General features: G+C 31.9%; 1 protein-coding gene across 1 annotated transcript in view; it reads right to left on the bottom strand.

Moving 5' to 3' along the window:
* LOC126717299 (receptor-like protein 46) overlaps positions 1–26,620 on the bottom strand; it is a 171,877-nt gene that overhangs the window by 92,214 nt on the left and 53,043 nt on the right. The gene's annotated exons all lie outside the window — the stretch shown is intronic.

The raw sequence follows: 26,620 nt of genomic DNA, 5'->3' as shown, positions 1-26,620 counted from the left end.
AAATTATTTTTGCCAACATATTTTACTATTCAACTTGTTTTTGCTATTATTCATTGGTCCCATTGCACTTTTTGGTACTATTTATTAGTCTTACTGTACTTCTAAATAAACCCTAAGTTTGACCATTGTTATTTTTTTTTAAATTTTTTTTTGGGACTTGGAATTGGATGCTTTTAAAAAGAAAAATGAAGTTGGGGGAGGAGTGGTCTTGCTTAACTGTAACTGTGGAATAAAAATAGTAGTGATCGTGGCCTAAGTCAAGTCAATTGACCGGTTTAGCTAGAAGTAGGGGTGACAATTTTTATCCATATCCATAAACCCGTCCATTACCCACCTTATTTGGATAAGTCTTAACCCAACCCATTTGAATATTTAGGTTAAATGGATAAAGACCTATTTGGTTATTTAATTAGATGGGTTTAAATGGATAAATCCACTAATAACCACTAAACCTATCTAAAATTTAAATTTAAATAAAACCACAAAAACCCACTAAACCCTTCTAAAATCAAACACACTTTACCACCTACTCTTTGACATTTCCTACATTTTCTTATCATTCAAATAGACTTGTAACAAACAAAACCAAAAATAGCACATGTTCACATTCTCGGCAACCAAACATACAATACTGAATACAACCGATGACCTTGAAAATCAGAAAATCACTCATCCAAACTAATAACAAAATATTAAAAAAGCAAAAACAAAAAATCCAAATCCAAATCGAAATGTAAACACCTGCACTTTCCTACACTCCTGACGCACGTTAGCAAACCCGTCCTCTTCGCCGCTATTCCTTCGTCGTCAATGGCTTCCATTTCTTCTCCGACGAACAAGTTATCATCGTCCGTACAACCACTGGGACAAATGAGGGTTTTGAAGGAACAATCTAGACCGTCGGAGGATGCTGCTCAGAAAAGTATGGGGATTGGTCTCCAACCAGTCTGAGTCGTCGTCGTCAGATCGTAACTGAATTTTCTTGTTGTCACTGTTTTCGTCACTAGGGGCGTTCGATCAGTTACTGGCGAATATATTGATGCAGATACTGAGAAAGCTTGGAGCTAAGGACGCTATGAAAATGAGCGTGGTTTGTAAGTCTTGGAAATCGCTCATCTCCGATAATCTTCTCTGGATTTTCTTCCTCTAGAACCAGGCATATGAGTCTTGGGACTCTTTTCTTCGCTGAGACTAGCTTTGTTTGGATTCCAAGAAAGTTAGGAGAGAAATGAAAGTTTAAATGATGAGTTAGAAAAGTCTTCAACATGTGTGCTAATGGGTTTGCGGCAATATTGATTTTTTTTTTTTGAGAATCAACAACAATATTGAAATTAAATGGGTGGGTTACTAATTAAATGGGTTGGGCGGATAATAGATAATTAATTTATATATAAATGGGTCATAAATGGATAAATGGATAATTATACATCCAACCCATTTATGACCCAATCCGCCCATTTGCCAACCCTAGCTGGAAGGTACCATGATTTGGCTTGTGATCTGCTTCCAGTACAAGAAAGAAAAAGAGTTTGACAAACCAAAAAACTACACCAATCCCTGAGTTTGTCTGTTTGAAAAGAGGATCTTGATACATTAAAAGAACGGCACGTGATCACGTCAATTAATAAGTGGGTCTACATTAGACTAGAGGGATTTTAATGGGCTGTGAAATCCCATTAAAATATTTTTCCTACTCCCAACTTATAAGCTGGGAGTAGGAGAAAAAACTGATTGAGCCAGTTGGTCTTCGCTTTTATTTTTTTCTCTTGCTCCCAGCTCATAAGTTGGGAGTAGGAGAAAAAAAATAAAAGCGAAGACCAATTGTCTCAGTCACTGCGATAGAATTTTTTTTTTTTTACGAAGCCACTAAAAAACTTAAATTAGATAAAATGTAATAAGAAAATAACGTAATATATCAATGTCACCAAAAAAAAAAAAAACTATACCAATACCAATCTGCAACATGGCTGAGTTTAGTGACTTTTGTTATTGTTATATTTCTATGTTCTTTAATTGTTAGACGTGGATTGAATTGGATGGTTATGAAAATTAAGCGAGGAGTAGGATAAAAAATTAAAGTGAAAACCTGACTCAGTTGTGGCTATAGAATTTTTTTATTTTATTTTAAGGAAGCCACTAAGATACTTAAATTACACAAAATGTAATAAAAGAATAACTTAATATCAACGTCTCCAAAAATCCAAAAAACTATACCAATCCCAATCTGCAGCATGGCTGAGTTTAGTGACTTTCACATTATGTTTCTATGTTCTTAAATTGTTGGACATGGATTGAATTAGATGGTTATGAAAACTAAGTTGGGAGTAGGAAAAAAAAAAAAAAAAAAACAAAAACAAAAACAAAAGTGAAGACCTGATTTTGTCATGGCTATAGAATTTTTTTTTTTTTTTTAGAGTAGCCACCAAGAAACTTAAATTACATAAAATGTAATAAAAAAAAAAAAAACTTAATATATCAATGTCATAAAAAAACACAAATATATGAAGTATTACAATTTTTTTCTACAAACATATAAAAAAAAACTCAAAAAAGATAAAGTGAGAACTGAAAATATTAAGATGGAGGTAATAAAATGAGAAAGAGTCTAAAATGATAATAGAAGAGAAAAATGGAGAGAGAGAGAGAGAGAGAGAGAGAGAGAGAGAGAGAGGCGAATGATGTTTGCTACAATTGCGAGCTGAGTTGCTAAAAAGAGCATAATTGTTGTAACTGCAAAGCCAAAGAGAGTATAACTATCAGCACCATCAAGAAGAACTCACAACCATAATATTTCTCTTGATGCCGTTTTTTAAGAAAAAATGAAATTAGAGATTATTTTTATGTATTGGGTTAAACAAGTTACAAAGTGAATAATTCGGGTTTTTTTGGGTTATGAATAGGTTCTTTTGTTGAATAATTTGCTCAGTTATTGTTTGGTCTAGTTTTGTTTGCGTTTTTTCTCTTGTTGTTGTAATTTGGGTTATTTTTTATTGTTGTTATTTAAGAATTTTTTGTTTTTTGGTTTTTGTTTAAGAAGTTAAGGATTATATTTTGGGGCAAAATTATTTTTGGAGTAATAAAAAAAAAACTCAAAAAAGATAAAGTGAGAATTGAAAATGTTGAGATGGAGGTAATAAAATGAGAAAGAGTCTAAAATGATAATAGAAGAGAAAAATGGAGAGAGAGAGAGAGAGAGAGAGAGAGAGAGAGAGAGAGAGAGAGAGAGAGAGAGAGAGAGAGAGAGATAGAGAGAGAGAGAGAGGTGAATGATGTTTGCTACAATTGCGAGCTGAGTTGCTAAAAAGAGCATAATTGTTGTAACTGCAAAGCCAAAGAGAGTATAACTATCAGCACCATCAAGGAGAACTCACAACCATAATATTTCTCTTGATACCGTTTTTTAAGAAAAAATGAAATTAGAGATTATTTTTATGTATTGGGTTAAACAAGTTACAAAGTGAATAGTTCGGGTTTTTTTTGGGTTATGAATAGGTTCTTTTGTTGAATAATTTGCTCAGTTATTGTTTGGTCTAGTTTTGTTTGGTTTTTTTCTTTTGTTGTTGTAAATTGGGTTATTTTTTATTGTTGTTATTTAAGAATTTTTTGTTTTTTGGTTTTTTTTTTAAGAAGTTAAGGATTATATTTTGGGGCCAAAATTATTTTTGGAGTAATGCTACCTTTACAACATTTTCACAACAAATCTTATGCGACAAATTATTATTGGTGAGAAAAAAAGTAATATCAATATCGGGCCAAAATTAGAATCAGTATCAGCTTACTACAAAAGATTTCTTGTGAAATTATTGTGAAAATGTTGTAAATGTAACATTATTTTTATTTTTGTTGAACCAAAATTCTTATGATTCTAAAGTCAGGGTGTTCAACATTTTTTATTAGAATAGTTAAAATAGGTTAGTTTATTTATTTGAATATATATATATATATATATATATATATATATATATATATATATATATATTCTCATTTTTTTGGCAAGTCAGAATAAACACGGAACTGCCCGTGACTTGACTTGGAAAATAATACTTAGTTTTGTCTCTTTCCATGCATGGAATCAGTTTAATCAAATTTTTTTCTCCCAAAAAAAAAGTTTAATAAAATTTTGGCCACTTCTTTTTCAGAAAAATAATGGAGATCTGGAGAAGGGCTTGTTTTTGATGTTCAGGACAAGAGAGAGAAGTGGTGACAAATGTGAGAAGTACAAGTAGTAGTAGTAGTAGTAGGCTGAGTTTGGCCATTGTTGTGTTTCTTTGTGCTTTGTTGGCTCACTGTGAGATAAATATAAATAGAGGTTCAGTTGTGCACTACTGACTACTAGTGAGAACTGATCGCGGCCATGGTCTAGTCAACTCAACGACCGTTAGGAAAGAGTCTGGAAGGCAAAGAGCTTCTTCACCTGCTCTACTACTGTCCATATATTATTGTCTCGTCAATTAAGGTAGTAAATGGTTAGTAGAAGTTTCTTTCAAAAGAATTAATACATTGACTCGTCTCTTTCGATGGAATCAGTTTAGTTCAATTTTGGTAACTTCCTTCTCAGTAAAATAATTTAAAAAAAAAATGGAGAAGTGTGTTTTGAAAACATTCGAAATGGCTGAGATGCAGGCATGCAGAACCTGCATATCTCCATGGATGATATAAACAAAGCTTTTAGTAAAATCCTTTCAGGGATGTGGTCATGTATTATTGTGCTTAATTTTTGCAAGTTTTCTTTGTCAAACACTTATAGTTTTTCAATTTCAGTAGAAACACACAATATGATTTGGTATATAAATTATATTTATAAAGTAACATATTAGATATTTTGTACTTACACTTAATTTGACACTTAAACATTTGACTGACCGTCTCTAATTGTGTGAACAAACTTTTTTGTCTTTTTTAATTAACAAATCAAAGGGCGTTGAAGGTGTAATAAAATTATAAAAATCCTTTGGTTGTTCTAATTTGAGTGTTCACACCACACACACTTGTTTTTTTCCTCTCCATATAATATATTTAAAATTTAAAATGAAAAAAAAAAAAATCAAATACACGATATAAAGTAGATGGTGGAATATATAGAATGTAACAAAGAGTCAGACAAAGAAGTTTTATGAGTAATGATGGAATCAGAATTTTTATCACAATTTGCTTATATGGCATGTTGTTAGTGGTGGAGAAAAAATAGTAGATCCATAACTCTACCACTCACGACTTGCCACATGAGCAAATTGTAGCAAAAATTGTGGTTCTAGCATTTTCCAAATCTTATTGGGGAAAATGATAATGACATTCACATAATCATAATCTTCTTTTTGACTCTTAGGGTAGGGGGCGCAATTTCTTTATTAAATTTCCATCTATAATATCTTCTTGTTGAACTTAGAATTAGAAAGTTATTATGTAAGAGTTGGGAGGAGTACTGGGCTAGCTGTGGCTAGACAAGTCAAGTAAACGGTTGATTGGTCCCCAAGGTAAGTGGCCGGAGCCTGGTAGCCAATTTCTCGTTTGTTTGGCTGTGTGATGTGATCTCTTAATTCCAAGGACTGGACAAGCGTGTTTGAAAAACCAAAAAACTATACCAATCCCAATCTGCAATATTGTTATGTTTCTTTGTTCCTTAATTGTTGGACATGGATTGATTTGGATGGTTATGAAAACTAGTCTGGGAGAAGGAGAAAAAAAATTGGAGAAGTGTGTTTTGACAATATTCAAAATGGCTGACATGCATGCATGCAGCACCAGCAGCATATCTCCATGGACGATATAAACAAAGCTTTTGGTAAAATCCTTTCAGGGATGTGGTCATGTATTATTGTGCTTAATTTTTGCAAGTTTTCTTCGTCAAACACTTATTCTGTTGTATAGAACTGTGATGCTTCCTTCCAATTATAGTCATTCAATTTTAGTAGGAACACGCAATATGATTTAGTATAAATTATATTTATAAAGTAACATATTAGATATTTTGTACTTACACTTAAACATTTGTCCGACAGTCTCTTATTGTCTGAACTAACTTTTTAGTCTTTTTTAATTAACAAATCAAAGGGAGTGGAAGGTGGAATAAAATTATAACATTCCTCTGCTTCTTCTAATTTGAGTGTTCACGTTTCCTCTCCATATAAAATATTTAAAATGAAAAAAAAAATCAAATACATGATATAAAGTAGATGGTGCATAGAGTATAATAAAGAGTGATACAAAGAAATTTTATTCAGGAAAATGATATTGACATTGACATAATCATAAACTTCTTTTTGACTTTTAGGGTAGGGGGCGAAATTTCTTTCTTAAATTTCCAACTATAATATTAATATCTCCTTGTTGAACGCGGAATTAGAAAGTCAATTTCTCTTTGGTTTGGCTGTGTGATGTGATCTTTTAATTCAACGGACAGGATAAGCGTGTTGAAAAACTATACCAATCCCAATATGTAACATGGCCGAGTTTAGTGACTTTCGCCATTGTTGTGTTTCTTTGTTCTTTAATTGTTGGACGTGGATTGAATTGGATGGTTATGAAAATTTAGTTGGGAGTAGGAGAAAAAATTAAAAGCGAAGACCTGACTCAGTAGTGGCTATAGGAATATTTTTTAGGAAAGTCACTTAGAAACTTCAATTATACAAAATGTAATAAAAAGAAATAATTTAATATATCAACGTCACCAAAAATTTATACCAATCCCAATTTGCAACATGGCTGATTTTGGCGACTTTCACCATTGTTATGTTTCTTTGTTCTTTAATTGTTGGACGTGCATTGAATTGGATGGTTACGAAAATTAAGCTGGGAGCTGGAGAAAAAATTAAAAGCGAAGACCTGACTCAGTAGTAGCTATAGAAATATTTTTTAGGTAAGTCACTAAGAAACTTAAATTACACAAAATGTAATAAAAAAAAGAACTTAATATCACAAGTCATGAAAAAACAAAAAAATTATACCAATCCCAATCCGCAACATGGCTCAGTTAAGTGACTTTCACCATTATTATGTTTCTTTGTTCTTCAATTGTTGGACGTGAATTGAGTAGGATGGTTATGAAAATTAAGCTGTGAGCAGGAGAAAAAATTAAAAACAAAGACCTGACTCGGTAGTGCCTATAGAAATTTTTTTTTAGGGAAGCCACTAAGAAACTTAAATTACACAAAATGTAGTATAAAAAAAACTTAGAATATCAACGTCACCAAAAAAAACCAAAAAACTATACCAATCCCGATCTGCAACATGGTTGAGTTTAGTGACTTTTGCCATTCTCATGTTTCTTTGTTCTTTAATTGTTGGGTGTGGATTGAGTTTGATGGTTATGAAAATTAAGCTAGAGGTAGGAGAAAAAATTAAAAGTGAAGACTTGACTCAGTAGCGGCTATAGAAATATTTTTTAGGGAAGCCACTGAGAAACTTCAGTCACACAAAATGTTAAAAGAAAAAAAAAAAAACAATATATCAACGTCAGCAAAAAACTATACCAATCCCAATCCTAATATGCAACATGGCTAAGTTTAGTGATTTTCGCCATTGTTATGTTTCTTTGTTCTTTAATTGTTGGGCACGGATTGAATTAGATGGTAATGGAAATTAAGTTGGGAGCAAGAAAAAAAATTAAAAGCGAAGACTTGACTAAGTAGCGGCTATAAAAATATTTTTTAAGGAAGCCACTAAGAAACTTAAATTACACAAAATGAAATAAAAAAAAGAACTTAATATCTCAAGTCACAAAAAAACCAAAAAATTATACCAATCCCAACATGCAACATGGCTGAGTTTAGTGACTTTCATCATTGTTATGTTTCTTTGTTCTTTAATTGTTGGACGTGGTTTGAGTTGGATGGTTATGAAAATTAAGATAGGAGCAAGAGAAAAAAATTAAAAGTGAAGACCTGACTTGGTTGCGGCTATAGAAATAGTTTTTTTAGGGAAGCTATTAAGAAACTTAAATTATACAAAATGTAATAACAAAAAAAAAAAAATAAAATAAAAACTTAATATATCAACGTCACCAAAGAAACCAAAAAACTATACCAATCCCAATCTGCAACATGGCCAAGTTTAGTGACTTTCACAGTTTCGCCATTGTTATGTTTCCTTGTTCTTTAATTGTTGGATGTGGATTGAGTTGGATGGTTGTGAAAATTAAGCTAGGAGTAGGAGAAAAAATTAAAAGTGAAGACCTAACTTAGTAGCCGCTATAGAAATTTTTTTTAGGGAAGCCACTAAGAAACTTAAATTACACAAAATGTAATTAAAAAATTACTTAATATATCAACATCACCAAAAAACTATACCAATCTCAATATGCAACATGGCTGAGTTTAGTGACTTCTGCCATTGTTGTGTTTCTTTGTTCTTTAATTGTTGGACATGGATTGAATTGGATGGTTATGAAATTAAGTTGGGAGTAGGAGAAAACATAAAAAGCCAAGACCAGACTTAGTAGCGGCTATAGAAATATTTTTTAGGGAAGCCACTTAGAAACTTCAATTACACAAAATGTAATAAAAAGAAATAACTTAATATATTAACGTCACCAAAAAATTATACCAATCCCAATTTGCAACATGGCTGAATTGAGTGACTTTCGCCATTGTTATGTTTCTTTGTTCTTTAATTGTTGGACGTGGATTGAATTGGATGGTTATGAAAATTTAGTTGGGAGTAGGAGAAAAAATTAAAAGCGAAGACCTGACTCAGTAGTGGCTATAGGAATATTTTTTAGGAAAGTCACTTAGAAACTTCAATTATACAAAATGTAATAAAAAGAAATAATTTAATATATCAACGTCACCAAAAATTTATACCAATCCCAATTTGTAACATGGCTGATTTTGGCGACTTTCGCCATTGTTATGTTTCTTTGTTCTTTAATTGTTGGACGTGCATTGAATTGGATGGTTACGAAAATTAAGCTGGGAGCTGGAGAAAAAATTAAAAGCGAAGACTTGACTCAGTAGTAGCTATAGAAATATTTTTTAGGGAAGTCACTAAGAAACTTAAATTAAACAAAATGTAATAAAAAAAGAACTTAATATCACAAGTCATGAAAAAAAAAAAAAATTATACCAATCCCAATCCGCAACATGGCTCAGTTAAGTGACTTTCACCATTATTATGTTTCTTTGTTCTTCAATTGTTGGACGTGAATTGAGTAGGAAGGTTATTAAAATTAAGTTGTGAGCAGGAGAAAAAATTAAAAACAAAGACCTGACTCGGTAGTGCCTATAGAAATTTTTTTTTAGGGAAGGCACTAAGAAACTTAAATTACACAAAATGTAGTATAAAAAAAACTTAGTATATCAACGTCACCAAAAAAAACCAAAAAACTATACCAATCCCGATCTGCAACATGGTTGAGTTTAGTGACTTTTGCCATTCTCATGTTTCTTTGTTCTTTAATTGTTGGGTGTGGATTGAGTTTGATGGTTATGAAAATTGAGCTAGAGGTAGGAGAAAAAATTAAAAGTGAAGACTTGACTCAGTAGCGGCTATAGAAATATTTTTTAGGGAAGCCACTGAGAAACTTCAGTCACACAAAATGTTAAAAGAAAAAAAAAAATCAATATATCAACGTTAGCAAAAAACTATACCAATCCCAATCCTAATATGCAACATGGCTAAGTTTAGTGATTTTCGCCATTGTTATGTTTCTTTGTTCTTTAATTGTTGGGCACGGATTGAATTAGATGGTAATGGAAATTAAGTTGGGAGCAAGAAAAAAAATTAAAAGCGAAGACTTGACTAAGTAGCGGCTATAAAAATATTTTTTAAGGAAGCCACTAAGAAACTTAAATTACACAAAATGAAATAAAAAAAAGAACTTAATATCTCAAGTCACAAAAAAACCAAAAAATTATACCAATCCCAACATACAACATGGCTGAGTTTAGTGACTTTCATCATTGTTATGTTTCTTTGTTCTTTAATTGTTGGACGTGGTTTGAGTTGGATGGTTATGAAAATTAAGCTAGGAGCAAGAGAAAAAAATTAAAAGTGAAGACCTGACTTGGTTGCGGCTATAGAAATAGTTTTTTTAGGGAAGCTATTAAGAAACTTAAATTATACAAAATGTAATAACAAAAAAAAAATAAAAACTTAATATATCAACGTCACCAAAGAAACCAAAAAACTATACCAATCCCAATCTGCAACATGGCCAAGTTTAGTGACTTTCACAATTTCGCCATTGTTATGTTTCTTTGTTCTTTAATTGTTGGATGTGGATTGAGTTGGATGGTTGTGAAAATTAAGCTAGGAGTAGGAGAAAAAATTAAAAGTGAAGACCTAACTTAGTAGCCGCTATAGAAATTTTTTTTAGGGAAGCCACTAAGAAACTTAAATTACACAAAATGTAATTAAAAAATTACTTAATATATCAACATCACCAAAAAACTATACCAATCTCAATATGCAACATGGCTGAGTTTAGTGACTTCTGCCATTGTTGTGTTTCTTTGTTCTTTAATTGTTGGACATGGATTGAATTGGATGGTTATGGAATTAAGTTGGGAGTAGGAGAAAACATAAAAAGCCAAGACCTGACTTAGTAGCGGCTATAGAAATATTTTTTAGGGAAGCCACTTAGAAACTTCAATTACACAAAATGTAATAAAAAGAAATAACTTAATATATTAACGTCACCAAAAAATTATACCAATCCCAATTTGCAACATGGCTGAATTGAGTGACTTTCGCCATTGTTATGTTTCTTTGTTCTTTAATTGTTGGACGTGGTTTGAGTTGGATGGTTATGAAAATTAAGCTAGGAGCAAGAGAAAAAAATTAAAAGTGAAGACCTGACTTGGTTGCGGCTATAGAAATAGTTTTTTTAGGGAAGCTATTAACAAAACTTAAATTATACAAAATGTAATAACAAAAAAAAAATAAAAACTTAATATATCAACGTCACCAAAGAAACCAAAAAACTATACCAATCCCAATCTGCAACATGGCCAAGTTTAGTGACTTTCACAATTTCGCCATTGTTACGTTTCTTTGTTCTTTAATTGTTGGATGTGGATTGAGTTGGATGGTTGTGAAAATTAAGCTAGGAGTAGGAGAAAAAATTAAAAGTGAAGACCTAACTTAGTAGCCGCTATAGAAATTTTTTTTAGGGAAGCCACTAAGAAACTTAAATTACACAAAATGTAATTAAAAATTTACTTAATATATCAACATCACCAAAAAACTATACCAATCTCAATATGCAACATGGCTGAGTTTAGTGACTTCTGCCATTGTTGTGTTTCTTTGTTCTTTAATTGTTGGACATGGATTGAATTGGATGGTTATGAAATTAAGTTGGGAGTAGGAGAAAACATAAAAAGCCAAGACCTTACTTAGTAGCGGCTATAGAAATATTTTTTAGGGAAGCCACTTAGAAACTTCAATTACACAAAATGTAATAAAAAGAAATAACTTAATATATTAACGTCACCAAAAAATTATACCAATCCCAATTTGCAACATGGCTGAATTGAGTGACTTTCGCCATTGTTATGTTTCTTTGTTCTTTAATTGTTGGACGTGGATTGAATTGGATGGTTATGAAAATTTAGTTGGGAGTAGGAGAAAAAATTAAAAGTGAAGACCTGACTCAGTAGTGGCTATAGGAATATTTTTTAGGAAAGTCACTTAGAAACTTCAATTATACAAAATGTAATAAAAAGAAATAATTTAATATATCAACGTCACCAAAAATTTATACCAATCCCAATTTGCAACATGGCTGATTTTGGCGACTTTCGCCATTGTTATGTTTCTTTGTTCTTTAATTGTTGGACGTGCATTGAATTGGATGGTTACGAAAATTAAGCTGGGAGCTGGAGAAAAAATTAAAAGCGAAGACCTGACTCAGTAGTAGCTATAGAAATATTTTTTAGGGAAGTCACTAAGAAACTTAAATTAAACAAAATGTAATAAAAAAAGAACTTAATATCACAAGTCATGAAAAAAAAAAAAATTATACCAATCCCAATCCGCAACATGGCTCAGTTAAGTGACTTTCACCATTATTATGTTTCTTTGTTCTTCAATTGTTGGACGTGACTTGAGTAGGATGGTTATGAAAATTAAGCTGTGAGCAGGAGAAAAAATTAAAAACAAAGACCTAACTCGGTAGTGCCTATAGAAATTTTTTTTTAGGGAAACCACTAAGAAACTTAAATTACACAAAATGTAGTATAAAAAAAACTTAGTATATCAACGTCACCAAAAAAAACCAAAAAACTATACCAATCCCGATCTGCAACATGGTTGAGTTTAGTGACTTTTGCCATTCTCATGTTTCTTTGTTCTTTAATTGTTGGGTGTGGATTGAGTTTGATGGTTATGAAAATTAAGCTAGAGGTAGGAGAAAAAATTAAAAGTGAAGACTTGACTCAGTAGCGGCTATAGAAATATTTTTTAGGGAAGCCACTGAGAAACTTCTGTCACACAAAATGTTAAAAGAAAAAAAAAAAATCAATATATCAACGTCAGCAAAAAACTATACCAATCCCAATCCTAATATGCAACATGGCTAAGTTTAGTGATTTTCGCCATTGTTATGTTTCTTTGTTCTTTAATTGTTGGGCACGGATTGAATTAGATGGTAATGGAAATTAAGTTGGGAGCAAGAAAAAAAATTAAAAGCGAAGACTTGACTAAGTAGCGGCTATAAAAATATTTTTTAAGGAAGCCACTAAGAAACTTAAATTACACAAAATGAAATAAAAAAAAGAACTTAATATCTCAAGTCACAAAAAAACCAAAAAATTATACCAATCCCAACATACAACATGGCTGAGTTTAGTGACTTTCATCATTGTTATGTTTCTTTGTTCTTTAATTGTTGGACGTGGTTTGAGTTGGATGGTTATGAAAATTAAGCTAGGAGCAAGAGAAAAAAATTAAAAGTGAAGACCTGACTTGGTTGCGGCTATAGAAATAGTTTTTTTAGGGAAGCTATTAAGAAACTTAAATTATACAAAATGTAATAACAAAAAAAAAATAAAAACTTAATATATCAACGTCACCAAAGAAACCAAAAAACTATACCAATCCCAATCTGCAACATGGCCAAGTTTAGTGACTTTCACAATTTCGCCATTGTTATGTTTCTTTGTTCTTTAATTGTTGGATGTGGATTGAGTTGGATGGTTGTGAAAATTAAGCTAGGAGTAGGAGAAAAAATTAAAAGTGAAGACCTAACTTAGTAGCCGCTATAGAAATTTTTTTTAGGGAAGCCACTAAGAAACTTAAATTACACAAAATGTAATTAAAAAATTACTTAATATATCAACATCACCAAAAAACTATACCAATCTCAATATGCAACATGGCTGAGTTTAGTGACTTCTGCCATTGTTGTGTTTCTTTGTTCTTTAATTGTTGGACATGGATTGAATTGGATGGTTATGGAATTAAGTTGGGAGTAGGAGAAAACATAAAAAGCCAAGACCTGACTTAGTAGCGGCTATAGAAATATTTTTTAGGGAAGCCACTTAGAAACTTCAATTACACAAAATGTAATAAAAAGAAATAACTTAATATATTAACGTCACCAAAAAATTATACCAATCCCAATTTGCAACATGGCTGAATTGAGTGACTTTCGCCATTGTTATGTTTCTTTGTTCTTTAATTGTTGGACGTGGTTTGAGTTGGATGGTTATGAAAATTAAGCTAGGAGCAAGAGAAAAAAATTAAAAGTGAAGACCTGACTTGGTTGCGGCTATAGAAATAGTTTTTTTAGGGAAGCTATTAACAAAACTTAAATTATACAAAATGTAATAACAAAAAAAAAAATAAAAACTTAATATATCAACGTCACCAAAGAAACCAAAAAACTATACCAATCCCAATCTGCAACATGGCCAAGTTTAGTGACTTTCACAATTTCGCCATTGTTATGTTTCTTTGTTCTTTAATTGTTGGATGTGGATTGAGTTGGATGGTTGTGAAAATTAAGCTAGGAGTAGGAGAAAAAATTAAAAGTGAAGACCTAACTTAGTAGCCGCTATAGAAATTTTTTTTAGGGAAGCCACTAAGAAACTTAAATTACACAAAATGTAATTAAAAAATTACTTAATATATCAACATCACCAAAAAACTATACCAATCTCAATATGCAACATGGCTGAGTTTAGTGACTTCTGCCATTGTTGTGTTTCTTTGTTCTTTAATTGTTGGACATGGATTGAATTGGATGGTTATGAAATTAAGTTGGGAGTAGGAGAAAACATAAAAAGCCAAGACCTTACTTAGTAGCGGCTATAGAAATATTTTTTAGGGAAGCCACTTAGAAACTTCAATTACACAAAATGTAATAAAAAGAAATAACTTAATATATTAACGTCACCAAAAAATTATACCAATCCCAATTTGCAACATGGCTGAATTGAGTGACTTTCGCCATTGTTATGTTTCTTTGTTCTTTAATTGTTGGACGTGGATTGAATTGGATGGTTATGAAAATTTAGTTGGGAGTAGGAGAAAAAATTAAAAGTGAAGACCTGACTCAGTAGTGGCTATAGGAATATTTTTTAGGAAAGTCACTTAGAAACTTCAATTATACAAAATGTAATAAAAAGAAATAATTTAATATATCAACGTCACCAAAAATTTATACCAATCCCAATTTGCAACATGGCTGATTTTGGCGACTTTCGCCATTGTTATGTTTCTTTGTTCTTTAATTGTTGGACGTGCATTGAATTGGATGGTTACGAAAATTAAGCTGGGAGCTGGAGAAAAAATTAAAAGCGAAGACCTGACTCAGTAGTAGCTATAGAAATATTTTTTAGGGAAGTCACTAAGAAACTTAAATTAAACAAAATGTAATAAAAAAAGAACTTAATATCACAAGTCATGAAAAAAAAAAAAAATTATACCAATCCCAATCCGCAACATGGCTCAGTTAAGTGACTTTCACCATTATTATGTTTCTTTGTTCTTCAATTGTTGGACGTGACTTGAGTAGGATGGTTATGAAAATTAAGCTGTGAGCAGGAGAAAAAATTAAAAACAAAGACCTAACTCGGTAGTGCCTATAGAAATTTTTTTTTAGGGAAACCACTAAGAAACTTAAATTACACAAAATGTAGTATAAAAAAAACTTAGTATATCAACGTCACCAAAAAAAACCAAAAAACTATACCAATCCCGATCTGCAACATGGTTGAGTTTAGTGACTTTTGCCATTCTCATGTTTCTTTGTTCTTTAATTGTTGGGTGTGGATTGAGTTTGATGGTTATGAAAATTAAGCTAGAGGTAGGAGAAAAAATTAAAAGTGAAGACTTGACTCAGTAGCGGCTATAGAAATATTTTTTAGGGAAGCCACTGAGAAACTTCTGTCACACAAAATGTTAAAAGAAAAAAAAAAATCAATATATCAACGTCAGCAAAAAACTATACCAATCCCAATCCTAATATGCAACATGGCTAAGTTTAGTGATTTTCGCCATTGTTATGTTTCTTTGTTCTTTAATTGTTGGGCACGGATTGAATTAGATGGTAATGGAAATTAAGTTGGGAGCAAGAAAAAAAATTAAAAGCGAAGACTTGACTAAGTAGCGGCTATAAAAATATTTTTTAAGGAAGCCACTAAGAAACTTAAATTACACAAAATGAAATAAAAAAAAGAACTTAATATCTCAAGTCACAAAAAAACCAAAAAATTATACCAATCCCAACATACAACATGGCTGAGTTTAGTGACTTTCATCATTGTTATGTTTCTTTGTTCTTTAATTGTTGGACGTGGTTTGAGTTGGATGGTTATGAAAATTAAGCTAGGAGCAAGAGAAAAAAATTAAAAGTGAAGACCTGACTTGGTTGCGGCTATAGAAATAGTTTTTTTAGGGAAGCTATTAAGAAACTTCAATTACACAAAATGTAATAAAAAGAAATAACTTAATATATTAACGTCACCAAAAAATTATACCAATCCCAATTTGCAACATGGCTGAATTGAGTGACTTTCGCCATTGTTATGTTTCTTTGTTCTTTAATTGTTGGACGTGGATTGAATTGGATGGTTATGAAAATTTAGTTGGGAGTAGGAGAAAAAATTAAAAGCGAAGACCTGACTCAGTAGTGGCTATAGGAATATTTTTTAGGAAAGTCACTTAGAAACTTCAATTATACAAAATGTAATAAAAAGAAATAATTTAATATATCAACGTCACCAAAAATTTATACCAATCCCAATTTGTAACATGGCTGATTTTGGCGACTTTCGCCATTGTTATGTTTCTTTGTTCTTTAATTGTTGGACGTGCATTGAATTGGATGGTTACGAAAATTAAGCTGGGAGCTGGAGAAAAAATTAAAAGCGAAGACTTGACTCAGTAGTAGCTATAGAAATATTTTTTAGGGAAGTCACTAAGAAACTTAAATTAAACAAAATGTAATAAAAAAAGAACTTAATATCACAAGTCATGAAAAAACAAAAAAATTATACCAATCCCAATCCGCAACATGGCTCAGTTAAGTGACTTTCACCATTATTATGTTTCTTTGTTCTTCAATTGTTGGACGTGAATTGAGTAGGATGGTTATGAAAATTAAGCTGTGAGCAGGGGAAAAAATTAAAAACAAAGACCTGACTCGGTAGTGGCTATAGAAATTTTTTTTTAAGGGAAGCCACTAAGAAACTTAAATTACACAAAATGTAGTATAAAAAAAACTTAGTATATCAACGTCACCAAAAAAAACCAAAAAACTATACGAATCCCGATCTACAACATGGTTGAGTTTAGTGACTTTTGCCATTCTCATGTTTCTTTGTTCTTTAATTGTTGGGTGTGGATTGAGTTTGATGGTTATGAAAATTAAGCTAGAGGTAGGAGAAAAAAATTAAAAGTGAAGACTTGACTCAATAGCGGCTATAGAAATATTTTTTGGGGAAGCAACTGAGAAACTTCAGTTGCACAAAATGTTAAAAGAAAAAAAAATCAATATATCAACGTCAGCAAAAAAACTATACCAATCCCAATCCTAATATGCAACATGGCTAAGTTTAGTGATTTTCGCCATTGTTATGTTTCTTTGTTCTTTAATTGTTGGGCACGGATTGAATTAGATGGTAATGGAAATTAAGTTGGGAGCAAGAAAAAAAATTAAAAGCGAAGACTTGACTAAGTAGTGGCTATAAAAATATTTTTTAAGGAAGCCACTAAGAAACTTAAATTACACAAAATGAAATAAAAAAAAAGAACTTAATATCTCAAGTCACAAAAAAACCAAAAAATTATACCAATCCCAACATGCAACACGGCTGAGTTTAGTGACTTTCATCATTGTTATGTTTCTTTGTTCTTTAATTGTTGGACGTGGTTTGAGTTGGATGGTTATGAAAATTAAGCTAGGAGCAAGAGAAAAAATTAAAAGTGAAGACCTGACTTGGTAGCGGCTATAGATATAGTTTTTTTAGGGAAGCTATTAAGAAACTTAAATTATACAAAATGTAATAACAAAAAAAAAAAAAAAAAACTTAATATATCAACGTCACCAAAGAAACCAAAAAACTATACCAATCCCAATCTGCAACATGGCCAAGTTTAGTGACTTTCACAGTTTTGCCATTGTTACGTTTCTTTGTTCTTTAATTGTTGGATGTGGATTGAGTTGGATGGTTGTGAAAATTAAGCTAGGAGTAGGAGAAAAAATTAAAAGTGAAGACCTAACTTAGTAGCCGCTATAGAAATTTTGTTTTAGGGAAGCCACTAAGAAACTTCAATTACACAAAATGTAATAAAAAGAAATAACTTAATATATTAACGTCACCAAAAAATTATACCAATCCCAATTTGCAACATGGCTGAATTGAGTGACTTTCGCCATTGTTATGTTTCTTTGTTCTTTAATTGTTGGACGTGGATTGAATTGGATGGTTATGAAAATTTAGTTGGGAGTAGGAGAAAAAATTAAAAGCGAAGACCTGACTCAGTAGTGGCTATAGGAATATTTTTTAGGAAAGTCACTTAGAAACTTCAATTATACAAAATGTAATAAAAAGAAATAATTTAATATATCAACGTCACCAAAAATTTATACCAATCCCAATTTGCAACATGGCTGATTTTGGCGACTTTCGCCATTGTTATGTTTCTTTGTTCTTTAATTGTTGGACGTGCATTGAATTGGATGGTTACGAAAATTAAGCTGGGAGCTGGAGAAAAAATTAAAAGCGAAGACCTGACTCAGTAGTAGCTATAGAAATATTTTTTAGGGAAGTCACTAAGAAACTTAAATTAAACAAAATGTAATAAAAAAAGAACTTAATATCACAAGTCATGAAAAAACAAAAAAATTATACCAATCCCAATCCGCAACATGGCTCAGTTAAGTGACTTTCACCATTATTATGTTTCTTTGTTTTTCAATTGTTGGACGTGAATTGAGTAGGATGGTTATGAAAATTAAGCTGTGAGCAGGGGAAAAAATTAAAAACAAAGACCTGACTCGGTAGTGCCTATAGAAATTTTTTTTTAAGGGAAGCCACTAAGAAACTTAAATTACACAAAATGTAGTATAAAAAAAACTTAGTATATCAACGTCACCAAAAAAAACCAAAAAACTATACCAATCCCGATCTACAACATGGTTGAGTTTAGTGACTTTTGCCATTCTCATGTTTCTTTGTTCTTTAATTGTTGGGTGTGGATTGAGTTTGATGGTTATGAAAATTAAGCTAGAGGTAGGAGAAAAAAATTAAAAGTGAAGACTTGACTCAATAGCGGCTATAGAAATATTTTTTAGGGAAGCAACTGAGAAACTTCAGTTGCACAAAATGTTAAAAGAAAAAAAAATCAATATATCAACGTCAGCAAAAAAACTATACCAATCCCAATCCTAATATGCAACATGGCTAAGTTTAGTGATTTTCGCCATTGTTATGTTTCTTTGTTCTTTAATTGTTGGGCACGGATTGAATTAGATGGTAATGGAAATTAAGTTGGGAGCAAGAAAAAAAATTAAAAGCGAAGACTTGACTAAGTAGTGGCTATAAAAATATTTTTTAAGGAAGCCACTAAGAAACTTAAATTACACAAAATGAAATAAAAAAAAAGAACTTAATATCTCAAGTCACAAAAAAACCAAAAAATTATACCAATCCCAACATGCAACATGGCTGAGTTTAGTGACTTTCATCATTGTTATGTTTCTTTGTTCTTTAATTGTTGGACGTGGTTTGAGTTGGATGGTTATGAAAATTAAGCTAGGAGCAAGAGAAAAAATTAAAAGTGAAGACCTGACTTGGTAGCGGCTATAGATATAGTTTTTTTAGGGAAGCTATTAAGAAACTTAAATTATACAAAATGTAATAACAAAAAATAAAAAAAATAAAAACTTAATATATCAACGTCACCAAAGAAACCAAAAAACTATACCAATCCCAATCTGCAACATGGCCAAGTTTAGTGACTTTCACAGTTTTGCCATTGTTACGTTTCTTTGTTCTTTAATTGTTGGATGTGGATTGAGTTGGATGGTTGTGAAAATTAAGCTAGGAGTAGGAGAAAAAATTAAAAGTGAAGACCTAACTTAGTAGCCGCTATAGAAATTTTTTTTAGGGAAGCCACTAAGAAACTTAAATTACACAAAATGTAATTAAAAAATTACTTAATATATCAACATCACCAAAAAACTATACCAATCTCAATATGCAACATGGCTGAGTTTCGTGACTTTCGCCATTGTGGTGTTTCTTTGTTCTTTAATTGTTGGACATGGATTGAATTGGATGGTTATGAAATTAAGTTGGGAGTAGGAGAAAACATAAAAAGCCACGACCTGACTTAGTAGCGGCTATAGAAATATTTTTTAGGGAAACCACTTAGAAACTTCAATTACACAAAATGTAATAAAAAGAAATAACTTAATATATTAACATCACCAAAAAATTATACCAATCCCAATTTGCAACATGGCTGAATTTAGTGACTTTCGCCATTGTTATGTTTCTTTGTTCTTTAATTGTTGGATGTGGATTGAATTGGATGGTTATGAAAATTAAGCTGGAAGCCGGAGAAAAAATTAAAAGCGAAGACCTTTACAAGTGAAGATCTAACTCAGTCGTGGGTATAAATTTGTTTTAGGAAGCTCCTAAGAAACTTAAATTACACACAATGTAATAAGAAAATAAGTTAATATATCAATGTCACCAAAAAAAAAAAAAAAAAAAAAAAAAAAAAAACCCAAAAAACTATACCAATACCAATCTGCAACATGGATGAGTTTAGTGACTTTTGCCATTGTTATGTTTCTATGTTCTTTAAGGCTTCGTTTGGGAGTTCATAAGGGAAGGGAATGGAATGGAATGAAATGATCATAAGGAAATGGAAAGGAATGGAATGAAATGGAATTAAGTAACCTAGATTTGATGTTTTAAAATTAAGGAATGGAAAGGAATGAAAATGAATGGAATGTAAGTAATCTTGTTTGGGAGTAATATAGAGGGAATGAAATGGAATCATTTTATAATAATATTACTATTAGACCCCTATTTTAAAATAAAGGGTTGGATATATAAGGGTATTTTGAGAGTTTTAGTAAAAAAACCATTAAATCTAATTTCATTCCCTCATATTCCTCCCAATTTCGAGGGGAATGAAAATTTGAGGTTTTAAGGGAATAGAGAGGAATGAGTGTTCCCTCCTACCCATTCCATTCTCTCCCACTTGAACTCCTAAACAAGGGAAGGGAAGAATATTCTAAAATTATTCTTTTCAGTCCTTTCCATTCCATTCCCTCCTCCCAAATGAGGCCTAATTGTTGGACGTGGATTGAATTGGATGGTTATGAAAATTTCTATCGTAGTGACTAAGCCAGTTGGTCTCTTCGCTTTTATTTTTTTCTCCTATTCCCAGCTTAAGTTGGGAATAGGACTTGTGTAATCGTGCATTTAAAAAAAAAATGTTATCGTGCGAGATTGTGAAGGAGAGCCTAGTGTAGCTATGGTGAAGAAGAAATGGCAGTAATAAATGTTGAACGCATAGAAATTATAGCAATTAACAGCAAAGTTGTCCAAAAAAGAAGGATTTTGTTAATGAGTGTTCTCTGAGTATTTGCTAATAAACTATTTTAAAAAAGTTTTAACACCACCACTTTCATGAGAAAATATTAAAAAAAAAAACTGTCAAAAAAGTTAGTTACATTTTTTTTCTTTTTTAAAAATTTTTAAAAAATAATTCCTAGACCAATATCTTTAAGCACTCGATAACTTTTTTCCAAAAAGAAATCAAATTAACCAGAAAGCAACAATACCAATATAAAGAGAAATAAGCCTCACTGACTACTAAACTACAACATAATACAACAATTTAACAATAAAAAACATAGAAGGGATCCTAACAACATAACATCATTTACTGAACAATGTTCTTAATCTTAGTTTTAGCTGCTAATCTAGCTCTTACAGAAGTAATAGCTTTCATAAAACTCCACTTCGCCTCTCATTTCAGTATTAGAATGCTTTTATTTTTAATCCCTCTAGATATGATAAATTGTAGCCTTACAAAAAAATTACTTGCTGATGCTTATGAATGACTACTTGTCACTGTTTACTTGATTGCAGACCTTTACAATGCTGGAATTTAGATCTTTAATCACTACAAGCATAACTTGTGAGAGACTTGACATTTATACTCTTTGCCTTCTTTGTTAAGGGCGGTAATTTGGAGGTTTTGTAGGGACAAAATTAAAAAATTCCCACTGTTACAAAGAAGCTAGCTGCGTATCCAATTCCCATTCCTTCCCATGAGAATCATGTTTCCTTATTTTCAACCCCTGGTGGTTTTGTTGGTAACAAGTCTTCAGGACATGGCACTTCAATTGGCATTCTGCACAATCCATTGTTGTTGACGTAAAAACCTGGATCATCCATTGTATCCATTTGGCTACCAACTGGAATCTTACCTTTGAGTTTGTTGTTACTCACATTCAAAATAGTCAATTGTTATAAGTTTGCTAGTGATTATGGAATTGAGCCTGATAGATTGTTGTGTGATACGTCCAAACTCTCTAGATTCCTTAAATCACCAAAACTTACTGGTATCCTCACAGAAAGGTTGTTATGTGAGATATTGAGAATCTTTACATCCTCTAGACTACCTAATGAAGCTAGAATTTCACCAAAAAATTGGTTCATTGACAAGTTTACAAAGAGTAGAAATCGAGGTTTAACCATGGGAGACCTTGTTTTGATTGCTTCGAATTCACAAGAAAGCCAGGTTGTATCATAATGATAGCTAAATTAGGTTCAAATTGCTTGAGTTGGCTATCAGCCTATCACTTCCATATAATATATATAGTCTCAAATACCAAGTATTTCAATATTTATAGTATTCTTTGTACATTGCAAGGGCAACAATTTTCAAAAAAAAAAAAAAAAAAAAAACTAAAATAATTGAACTACAACCAATCATACCATCATATTTCAACAATGCTTTAAAAAAAAAAAATCGATAGTCGGGGAGGGGAATTTGAATATTAGACGCCTTTATTATAACTATCAGGAGTTACCAATTAAATTATAAAACTTTTAGTACATTTCAATAAAGTATATAAATACCATTTCATACATATGTTTTTTCTTATTGGTAAGTTTATACACATATTAGTCTTAAACCCACAACCTTGTTATCCACTCGTTTTTTTTATATACCTCATATACATTGTTTAAACTTTAAAGTTTAAACTAAAACTTATTATTGTATGTACTTCCTTAAATTGTAATATACAATTTCTTTTATACCGTCAGAGACTCATAATTGAAATCATTAAGTAATTCTATAGTAAAATAGTGTGATATTCCATCATTTTCATAGTAATGGTGAATCTCATCATAAATTTAATTGATGTGATTCACTATACTATACAAGAGAAGAGTACTAAATAATTTTCTTCTAAAAAAAATTTACTACATGATTTTTACATGCTTGACTTTCCATTCCATAACCATATTCTTAATTACAACTTTAAGTTTTTTTCCAAAATGCACTTTGATGGAACCAAGAATTTTCAAATACTTTCTCAAAAAAAAAGAATTTTCAAATAGAATATATGGGACTTGGACCTGACACGGCCCAAGTTCAAAAATTGAACTTCCATAGCCTTTCAACCATAGGCCAAGCTAAAGCAGGTGCACATCAGTAGGTGACTGCTATATAAATCGTCATAACTGATACCAGCCCATATGTTATTAGGCTACATCGGTCATAGGCAATAGGTAGTTTCTTTGCAGTGACTAGTGATATCTTGCAAAACCATATTGAAATTTTCAATTTTTTTACAATTCACACATCACATGTGATAAATTTGAGGACCAAACATATTTTTTTACAATACAATATATTTCGTCCTTTTTTTTTTTGTGCTGAAACAATATATTTTGTCCTCAAAATTTAGGTTAAGTTCTATTTTAATCCATTAGATTTGAAAATTTTCTTTTCAATCCTTAGAGCACTCACATCAACATAGATAAAAATAAAATAGCCTCCAGTCAAAATTTTAGCTAAAATTCTGGGGGTCCTTTTCTCTGGCTCATTAGCAAGAGCAACCTTTGCAACAGAGAATGCAGCAGCAGCAAATAGCTATGGTGATCGCATGTTTACAAGGCCTTCATAGTTCATATCCATTTCCTTATCCTAAGAGATATTTGGACAAATGGGTTTTGGCCACGTGTTCTTTTTTATCTTACTGAAAACTTTTGGGTAGAGCAAATTGGTTTTATATGCACTTTCATTTGCTTGAATTAGTGGCATGGAAAAAAGAAAAGAAAAAATAATTAGTGGCAAATATTAGGGATCTCACTGCATTTTCAAAATGTTTACCCCACAAAATATATATATATATATATATATATATATATATATATATATTTATATATATTCAAGGCCCTATTTACAAAATGAAATCATTATACCAAAACTTAGGAATACATTATGTCAACATATTGGCAAATTAGCAAAGAAGCAAGGGCAATATCTGAAGATTAGTGCAATGGATGTAAGATAATATTAATGGGATCAATAATTCCTGCTTTGCTAAAATTAATTTGGAAACACAAACACAACAACCAAAACTCCAGTAATCAATATTGCAAACAAGTCAAATAGTTTTTTTTTCTTCTTAAATACCAAACAATTCAAATGCTTGGCTTCATTTAAAATTATTTATTTATTTTTTATAGCTTGGAACATACGAAATAATAGGAATTGTGTAATCGTGCGTTTAAAAAAAAATGTTATCATGCGAGATTGTGAAGGAGAGCCTATTGTAGCTATGGTGAAGAAGAAACGGCAGTAATGAATGCTGAACGCATAGAAACTATAGCAACTAGCAGCAAGGTTATCCAAAAAAGAAGAATTTTGTTAATGGGTGTCCTTAGAGTATTTGTTAATAGACTATTTTAAAAAAATTTTAATATCGTCATTTTCATGAGAAAATATACAAAAAAAACTATCAAAAAGTTAGTTACATTTTTTCCTTTTTTATAATTTAAAAAAAAAAAAAGTTCCTGTATGGCACCGAGACCCCCAAGCCCAATTGGGCCTTGGGCTCCGACCCAACAATGCGGCCCATGATGCGAACCTCTTTTTGCCTGAGGCCCGGGCCCTAGGCCCACAAGGACCATAGGCCCAGGTCTCACGCCACCTTGAAGTCCATTGAGCAAATGGCCTTAATTATTACGCACCATGCTTCCTCACTCGAATCACGCCCGATGTACCACTTAACGGACATTAAGACAACTACTCGGGTTTACCAATTCTCGGCTGCCCGGCAGTGCCTTTGGGAATATCGCTGTCGAGCAGATCTACTTAGGTGGGAACCAATTCCAATGCCACTCTTACCACACCCCACTCCCAACTAACACCCACTTAAGAATAACGACATTGGACCTTTTTTCCCACTAACTATGAAAGTAATCATAACTCCCCACTAATTTTTGGCTATAAATATGAGAAGCTAAAGAAGAGAGGGGGGGTTTTGGAAAAGTTCTAAAAGAGACTAAGAGTGGAAGAAGTGAGAATTAAGCTTGTGCAGTATTAGGAGGGAAAGGCAGCTCCGTTGGGTGTCTGTATAAAGAACTACCCAAGATAGGAAATCCAAAGCCCACATTACAAATAGATTGAGAGCCCAAGTGAGGGTTGGCCCATTAGCCTCACTTTTGGCACGCACAGTTCCTAAACCAATATCCTTAGGCATTCGTTAACTTTTCACCAAAAAGAATTCAAGTTAACTAGAAAGCAACAACACCAATATAAAGAGAAATAAGCCTCACTGGCTACTAAACTACAACATAAAACAACAATTTAACAATAAAAAACATAGAAGGGATCCTAATAGCATAACATCCTTCAATGAGTAGTGTTCTTAACCTCATTTTTAGTTGCTAATCTACCTCTTACAAAAGAAATAGCTTTCATAAACTCCACTTCACCTCTCATTTCAGCATTGAGAATGCTTTTATTTTTTTATCCCCACAGATATGATAAACTGTAGCCTTACAAGCCAACTTACTTGCTGATACTTATGAATGACTACTTGTCACCATTTGCTTGATTGAAAGCCTTTACAATTTTGGGATTTAGATCTTTGACCACTGCATGCATAACTTGTAAGAGACTTGACATTTGTACTCTTTGCCTTCTTTGTTGACGGTGGTAATTTGGAGATTTTGTGGGGACAAAACTATCAGTAAGATAGAATTCCCATTGTTATAAAGAAGCCAATTGCATATCCAATTCCCACTCTTTCCCATGAGAACCATGTTTCCATATTTTCAACCTTTTTTGTTGGTGGCAAATCTTCTAGACATGGCACTCGAATTTGCATTCCGCACAAACCACTGTTGTTGGCATAGAAACTTGGATCATCCATTGTATCCATTTGGGTACCAACTAGAATCTTACCTGTGAGCTTGTTGTTACTGACATCCAAAATTGTTAGTTGTTGCAATTTTGCTAGTGATTGCAGAATTGAGCCTGATAAATTGTTGTGTGATAAGTCCAAACTCTCAAGGTTCTCTAAACAACCAAGACTTGTTGGTAACCTCCCACAAAGGTTGTTGTGTGAGATGTTGAGAAACTTAAGAGCTTTCAAATTGCCTAAGGTAGCTGGAATTTCACCAGAAAGTTGGTTCATTATACATTCAACTTCCATTTTAGCAAGCCATTGTGGGAACATTCCTTCTAGTTGGTTCTCACTCAAGTCCAAAGTTTTGAGAGTCTTCTGTGTAGAAATCGAGTTTGGAATTTCTCCTTCAAAACTACAAGACTTCAAAGACAACTCAGATAGCATAAACTTTGGCTCTACCATTGCTTGTTATTCCAAGTGAGATGATTGCCTCCAAGCAGAAGACTCTTCAAGCCCTTGATATTGGACAAACCGGATGGAATTTCTCCAACAAGCATGTTATTGTCCAAGTGAAGTGTTTCCAACTTTGTTAATTTCAGTATGGATGATGGGATTCTACCTGTCAACTTGTTGATGCTCAAGACCAAATTAGTTATGTTAGATTGCCAATATCAATAGGAATTTCCATTGACAATGAATTGTCACTCAAGACCAACGTTTCTAATTCCTTCAAATTTAGAATCGAAGACGGAATTTTACCGAAGAAATTGTTTCCATTAA

Source organism: Quercus robur, chromosome 1 (genome assembly GCF_932294415.1).
Source record: "Quercus robur chromosome 1, dhQueRobu3.1, whole genome shotgun sequence".
NCBI lineage: Eukaryota > Viridiplantae > Streptophyta > Magnoliopsida > Fagales > Fagaceae > Quercus > Quercus robur.
This window is presented reverse-complemented; position numbering and strand designations above follow the sequence as displayed.